The 8,307-nt window shown below is 28.6% G+C and overlaps 1 long non-coding RNA gene across 1 annotated transcript; it reads left to right on the top strand.

Annotated features, from left to right (window-relative positions):
- Positions 1–1,549: 1,549 nt before the first annotated feature.
- On the top strand, positions 1,550–7,178 carry LOC119683464. Its single transcript, XR_005252653.1, has 3 exons — positions 1,550–1,656; positions 1,720–1,811; positions 6,707–7,178. It is a non-coding gene; the product is annotated as an uncharacterized LOC119683464 (long non-coding RNA).
- Positions 7,179–8,307: the final 1,129 nt, after the last annotated feature.

Here is an 8,307-nt window from a genome sequence, read left to right as displayed (position 1 = left end):
CTAATTCCGTTATAAGTGGATAGGCAATTGATAAGTACTGAAGTCTGATTCTGGAGAGACTATCACAGCGACATAGATTGTGTTCTGTTGTTTCCTCTTTTTCGTAACAATATCTGTCAATAGCTATCGTCTCTGGTAATACCTAACTTGAATTTCTATTAAATGGATTAACCAAAACATTTTTGTATAGAATTCATGTTTTGTTACAAAATTAATTTTGCATTAAATTTAATGTGCTTTTATCGCACACAAAACACTGCGTGTTCGGTTGTTAATTTTAAATTTTAAGTAATTTTACAAAATGCGAATTATTTTAATGCAATTCTGCCATAAAACGCATTTCCATTTAATGCACCCAAATTCCATTTCGAAAATTACAAACTAATATTTGCATAAAAATAGTCGGGAATCATATACTCGTAAATTGTTAACAATTTGACACTTGCAACTAATGCCATTCACGCAGCGATACGGGCGGGATGCGGGGGATCCCTATTCTCCCTTCGCGTGTATTTGTGAAAGTTTAATTTTCCATTTGGAATTATAATTTTAATTGTGTTTTCATATTCATTTTAATTTTCATGCTCGCATTAATGCTCATTTTCATTACGATAGTCGACGTCGATGTCGATGTCGATGATAGTGCGTGTGCAGCTGCTAACGTATATGGTACATAATACATTTGTGCATTTGTATGAGTGCTTGTTGGAATTAAATGAGCCACTAAAAATTCATAGACTAAATGCACTTCTGCACTTCTGCTCTTCTGCACTTTTGCAGTACTACACTTTATAATATTTTCGCAATACTTGTTGGATTACTAATGCTAAATGCAACTAAACTTACACTGTTTGCTTGTCTGTCTGTCTGTCTGTCTCTCTTTATCTCAGTGTCTGTGAGTTTGTGCGTTTGTGTTTACATATTTAGTTGTGTACTTAAATGTCCGTCTGTAGGTTTGTTAGTTTGTTTGTTGGAGTATCTTTAGTGGAAGTTGTAGTATTTTGTATCAGTTGTATTTACTAAATCCGTTAACAGAGCACCAGCGGGGGAAGTGTGCTAACATTTTGTAGTATTTGTGTTCATATTTGTTTTTCGTTAATTTGTAAATGTAAATGAAAATTGCTCATGTAAATCTAAATGTGCATATTGTTTTCCTTATGAAAATTGTTAGATTTAATATTATGTTATCAAATCGGATATGCACAGATACAACTGTATAAATTAGCTATATGAGAATCTTTCCGAATACGTACGTTCTGCTGTGTAAATGCAAATTCAAACGTTCATTTGCTCAGAATTTGGATTTGTTTCGGTTTATGCTTCTATATTTTCAGTAAAGATTAGTAAAAACTTTGAACCATAAAAACGATTCAATTTTAATTATTTTAAGAACGTGTTTGGATGTATCTTATATATGTTAATAGTGAATGCACTAGAAATATTAATATCGGATAACGTTTCTCTGATGAACATAAGCACGCTTTGATATTATTGCTACCAAAATTTAACTATATTCAATATATATACTATGATTTTCTTTTGAAAAAAATTTGTGGTATAGTAAGATACAGAAACTTTTTGAACGAAAGAACTAAATTGACTTTGCAGTTTGTTCAAATTTATAAGTTATTCGGCTGATAGAAATTTTAAAGTGAAGTAAAGTTAGAAATACTATTACAATAATTGGATTTATTAATTGATATAAATTTCTATTTGAAGACAAATTCTAATAAAAAATTAACTTATTTGATTGCTAACCAAAATTAACTGTTGGAAATACCATTTGGAGCTATAGTTGAGGATATTTGGAGGTGAGTTGAGAACCTAAGTTATTCTTATATATATTTGGTAATGACAATATTGTTAAGAACAGGTTTTTGACTATATAGGTATTGTCCAATATGTATTTTTTTTTATTTGGTTAAGCTTTTATAATAATAAGAAATTTAATGTTATAATGATATAATTTTTATTATCCATTTTATCCATTTTTTTTACCATGAATCAATGTTAAATAGTATGCAACTTTTTAAATTAGTATTAAAAAATATATTTTATTGTCACCGATATTTCAATCTTAGTCTATAGTCATCTTCCGGATAGAAATATAATACTGACAGCACAAACTAGATAAAAATAATTAACAAGCAATTCTATGTTAGTAATATTAAGGTAGTGGGTAGTTTAAATACTTTCAATAGTTTGAAACGAAACTTCTCGGGAAGTTTTCGAGTCTACTTCTGGACTTACAACAGTGTATTGCTTCTGATAACAACTGTTCTCTTCAAAGTTATGACAAAAATAGCTTGGCGACTTTCAAGTTTACTATGCAGATAAACATTTTTTACTTACCTTATAGTTGTAAGACCCTATAGCTCTATATTTGTTTAGTAGAATTATATATTGTTTTGGTGCAAAATTTTATGTAATAGAATTATGTATTGTCATAACGGAAGCACTAAATGTCATATATCAAAATAGATTTGATTAAATTTTGTTAGATAGCAATAATTTGAACGTGTTAGTTGTTAGACCCCATAGCTTGATATTTTCTTAATTCTATTTGGTAGATTTATATATTTTTTTTACGCAATCACACGAAGATAGATTTGATTGTATGTCAGAATTTTGTTAGATTGCAATAGGTTAAACGTCCGTCCAATCAGCCATTAATAGACTTGTGTTTCAATTTTAAAATAGTTCAGTTCTAATCATATATGAAAGGGTAAAATTTTGAGGCCTAAAGCCACTTCAAAATATTTTATTTTATTTCGTATTAAATGTTATACAATATACTGGTAACAGGTGGGCTATAAATAATCCGCACTAAGTCTAAAACAGTGCTTTATCACTGAAATTCACTTTTTTGAAAGAATATGCAATACCCTCTCCTTCTACTCAATACGTCGGTTTCAGTCAGTTTAATAAGCTTCCATATTGGTTTGTTATTATTAAATGCCTAACACCTCTACCTTCTAGGGGATATACACCTTAGTTTCATAAACGTCCACATTTATTTGAGACCAACATTTTTCATGTTGTTAAGTCTCTAATACTCTCTCCTCTTCCCTGATATATCTTACATATTGCTTTGAAGGTTTATAATTTTCCGTTTCAGTTAGTTTATGAAACATATAGTAAATTTATAGAGCTGGTACCTATAAATCTTTATGTGTAATTCAATTCTCTTCCCCAGTTTGACGTAGTTCCTTTAACGTTTTCCACACATTTCCAGCTAGGTAAATTTAAATTTATTTGAATTTTGTTTTTGGTAAACATTATTAAGATGAGATTTTCAGAGTTTTGACCAGTAAAATCTATTAGCAGTTATCTTTATAACTCATTGTTAAGAATTAACCACCCTACACGGTGGTCTTTAATACTATCCACTTATTTTCAAGAAACAAGCCTAATGAAATATTTTTGGCCAATAAAATAATTAATTACATTAATAATTAAATATAAATTAATGAAATAAAGGAATAAACATGTCAAAAACAAAATGAAGTATTAGTGCAGTTAGTATTTAACCAGAAGGGATGGGGTGTCTTATACCAGCAAATATATTTTTTGGCAATGTTTTTACAGTTCTCTAAATAATTGTATTTTGTTAATTAATATTTATTTATTATTATTTATTAATATTAAAGAATATTTAATTTTTAGTTTAATTAAAAGATTTCAAATATTTGAAACAAGTTTTAAGTCTCTTGTAAAAAGCCTTTAATATTTGAAGTGCTAAATACTTTAAGTTCATTTGGATAGTATTTCACATTGTAGGTTAGGTATTTTATCAAATATAAATTGATATACAAAATAATTATTTTAAGTAAATTTCTCAAATTATTTAACTTGCCAGAATCAAGAATGCCACAAAAATGCTTTGAGTGTTTGCCATAAAATTTTAATCGGAAAATTCTATAAGCTACGACACAAAGAATGGCATGTAAATTAATACAAAAGGATTTCAAAAGGACTTTAAATTATATTAAATATTTCAGCTTCAATAGTTCACCAATTTCCCTGTAGATAAACTTAAAGTAATTTAAATTTATCATAAGAAAATCGTCTTAATTAGAAATGGCAATTAAAAGCAAAGGGCTTAAAGTACAAAAATCTTAAAGGACTTTACTTCAGCATTTGTAAATGAAGTGATTTAGATTTATACTTGACACGCTGCTTGCACTTGAGAAATTAGTATCTGCAAATAATTTACTACACTTCACTAGGACTAAACTCTTCTTATAACCAATATTAGTCATTTAATTGAATTCTATATAAAAGAATTTATTTGTGAAATATAATTTTATAAAATTATTATTAAATATTTTAATTTAAAACCACAATTTAAGCTCTTCACAATGCTAACGATTCAAGCACTCAACCGCAGTACCCAGCACATGCAAAATACCATGATTACTTGGTAATGCGCTCCGGGTACAACTACAACAACAACTACTTAAGTTTAAACATATTTTTTCTTTAAAGTTGTTAGTGCATAACTTCAGGATATTTTCATTGTCCTTGACTTTGGTGTATGAAACTTTTTCACGACAACAAACAAGTCGTAGCTGCACTAAAGCATCCTGCCAACCTGTGGAAACCCAGACACGGTATCAATTTATATTTAACCTCAAAGCGAAATTTAACGCATAGTTGAAAGAGATATCAAGTATGAAAGCAAAAAAATATATGAAGAGATTATTGTTTTTTTTTTTTGTTTTTCCATTAATATCATATTTTACACTCTACAGGAAGTTATCCCTAACGCGCTTTCCTTTTTTTGGTAATATTTTTGGTTTTGTATATATATTTAATGGAGTCTTGTGTTATCTTCACGCGGAATCTATCCTGCTGATGCGTATCCTTACATAGTTTTAAGTTATTTAATATATCCTTTACCTTCGTTTTAACAGAAACTTTCATTTTTGTTGTGTGTATTTTATTTGGAAGTGTTGCGTTGATGGAATATATATAATATTCACAATATACACTAGTTACTGCACTTTAGATATTCAAAGTTTATATTTGGAAAGACCAACTAATATATTCTTAAAAAGAAAAATTTAAAAATATACTGAGAAATTTAATCGATATTTCCCTAAGTTTCTATTGAAACTCAATTCTAGAAGGGGTACTTGAGAGATTAAGCACACCTCCGAATTGAATCGATGAGCTAGCGATTTGATTGTCTCTAGTGAAATCTAGAGAAATCGAATTAAGTTTAAAAATCTTAATATTGAAGTGCGTAAATGAGTAAAAAAATAAAAATAAAAAAATATATCATTGATTGATATTACTTACACCGATGTTTTAAAATGGATAGAATTTGCTTTCTGATAATGAAGTAACTTCTTATGACTGGTTACTCTAACAATTTGAAATCGATGGAACTAATTTGCTTAGAATGAAACAAATCTTTACGATTACAATTTCTTTACTAATCACAACAACTGATGTTAGTGGTTGGTTGGTTGGTGGTTTGCAGTGGTCGGCCAACAATTAACCTTCCATTATCCTTCTAGAAGATAATCTTCCTTGAATAGCGATTTATCGCCGTTTTGCTACCACATTTTTTGCAAAAAACCGTAAAATAAAAGGGCACAGACTAAATCCATCCAGTTGTATTTAGAAAACTCAATAGCTCTTTCGTCTCTACGGGGTCTAATAAGCTGACAAATAACTACTTCTCTTTACTTTGAACGTTAGAGTCCTAATGTCCGATTGACAGACAAAATGTTTCATGGTTTTTTTCCTACAGGTTTCTATAATTTCTATAGTGAGGTTTAAATAGAATTCGTAGTTTTTCTCCATAAGTTCCTATGCACCAATGATCGAGAGAACTGTAGTAAGTGTTGTTAGATAATTTTATATTATAAATAAAAATAAAAACTCCATCGAAAAAAAATTTAATTCGATGTGTTAGGATGGAGTGTCCTTGTTATTCTTATACATTACTGGGATACTGTAGCTGAACTGAATGAACAGCTCAACCTTAAAGCGAAAAATTATATATGAGATTGGTCTACAATTTTATTAGTTTTTGATCTGTAAACCCTTTTAAGTACATTTCTAGCTGAAACTCTATTCCGAGACCTATTCACTGTTAGTTTTATATGTATTGAATATGTAGGGAGCATCGAAAAACAAAGTTTCATAATTGATTCCCAAACAAAAAATGTTGGAGATAATTTTAAAAAGTATTTATATATATTAATATTGCTTGATTTCAATTAGCAAAAACGCATATAAATATGTCGAATGTTTCCATAAAATGCTATAGTTCTGTTGTCTTAAGCTTGTAGATTTATCTTAAACTTGTGGATGGACGTTAAATTAAAATAATTATATTATTATAAATTAATATGATAATATTATTATAAATTATTATGATAATATTATTATAAACTACTGTAAATTATTGTATCTCTTTCTCTGCAGTATAGTTTTGAGATATCCGAGTAGTGTATTGTCAATTGAGGATAGTTTGGACAAAAATTTTTTAATTGCATTTTTAGAATCCATTTATTTTGGTCAAAAAAGTTTTAATTACATGTACGTATATGCATACTTCAATGTGCATATATATATATGTATATATATGTAACTATATGCCATAATATGTTTTTTGTTTTTATAATTATTTATTTTTATAATAACAATGTTTTTAATATATTATTATATATTTGTATATTGGTTGTGAAAGATTAAAATTGAAGACATGAATTTTTTAATAAACGCCACAAAGAATATTGTTCGGGATTCTATTTCAAATAACGCTGGCAGGTGTTCCGATTTCCTTCCTAAACGTTCTTTATATACCGACCAGACTCCTGTCTTGTCACATAGAGTGGACCTCTTTCAACGCTTCACTTTTACTAAAGAGGTGGATAATAATGAATGTTTTCATGAAGATGATTTGAATAATTTGTCTGACGAAGGAGGGGTGTCATTTTTACACAAAATTGACTAGTGTTTCTATGAACTACTGCTTTAGTAATTGTTTGGTAAGAAAACGAATAAAGAAATATAATAATAATCTTTTCAGAAGTCCGTCTTTAATCAAGACTAGTATATAAGTGCAAGTGAGACGAAATGAATTTCTTGGAAATTATTTGATAACTAACTTTTGATATTTGTGAAAGATTAAAGATTAAGATTTTTTTGATATTTGAATGGACCACTAATGCAATATATATAAATTCTAATTCGTTTTAAAATTGTATTTGCTATAAACATTAAAATATATTAAGAATAAAAAATAAAAACCTGAAAATATAAAATATACATTTGTATTTTTATTATTTTGAAAAAAGAATATTTCGATTTATGTTTTCTTCAAAATTGTAAAGAAAAATTAAAACTGATACATCAGTTCGCATAGTGAATAATATACTGTTTAGTAGAGAGATATGTTGGAATAATAGGGTTGTACTTATTCAAAAATGAAGAATATTGCAATATCACCATCAATGTATGTGGAACAGATCTACGATCAAGTGTATATTTTTTCAGAGATATGTGAAAATGTTATATACAGATGCTGGCTTCAATAGAAGCCATTACTAGTGATAATGACAGCAAAATCCGTGGGCAAAGTGTACCGCCATAGAATGATCTTTCGAAATGGTGTTCTGACATGAATATTTAATAATATTAAATCGTAGATGGTGGCAAATATATGGGATAGATGATTTATTTTTTTCTATACCCCAACAAAATTTTTAATCCAATAAGTAAACAAATTAACTCAAATCATTTTTTGTCATCAACGCAGTAAAATTATCTGCAAATATAAAATATATGGTTTTATCTCAGCTTGTTTTCTTTTAATTTGAGGTCAGACCTTTGTTTTCACAAAGATTTACATAATTTTCATATTTATTTTTCAATAAAATAAAATTGAATAATGAAATGAAAACTTCAAACACTCTGTCCGCCAGCTAGAAATTGCACAAAGCCAGGCTCTGAGGAGACTTTTCAAAGTATCATGGTACATTTGGACGAATGACATTCTCAGGATTGATCCCATCAAAAAATACATAAAGGATAGAGCCCTGAAATTATTTACGAAAACTGACAGACTTACCAACATCGCGTTATCAAATCTCAGAATGGTTACAGGCTCATCGGGGAGGTAAGCAGAACTGAGGTCAAAGTACCATTGTACATTAGAACGAATGACATTCTCAGGGACCTCAAGATTGATCCAATTAAAAAATACAAAAAAAAGGATAGGGCCCTGAAATTATTTGCGAAAACTGACAGAATTATCAACACCGCGTTATCAAATCTCAGAATGGTAGC

The sequence above is a fragment of the Teleopsis dalmanni genome, chromosome 2 (assembly GCF_002237135.1).
Source record: "Teleopsis dalmanni isolate 2A chromosome 2, ASM223713v2, whole genome shotgun sequence".
NCBI lineage: Eukaryota > Metazoa > Arthropoda > Insecta > Diptera > Diopsidae > Teleopsis > Teleopsis dalmanni.
This window is presented reverse-complemented; position numbering and strand designations above follow the sequence as displayed.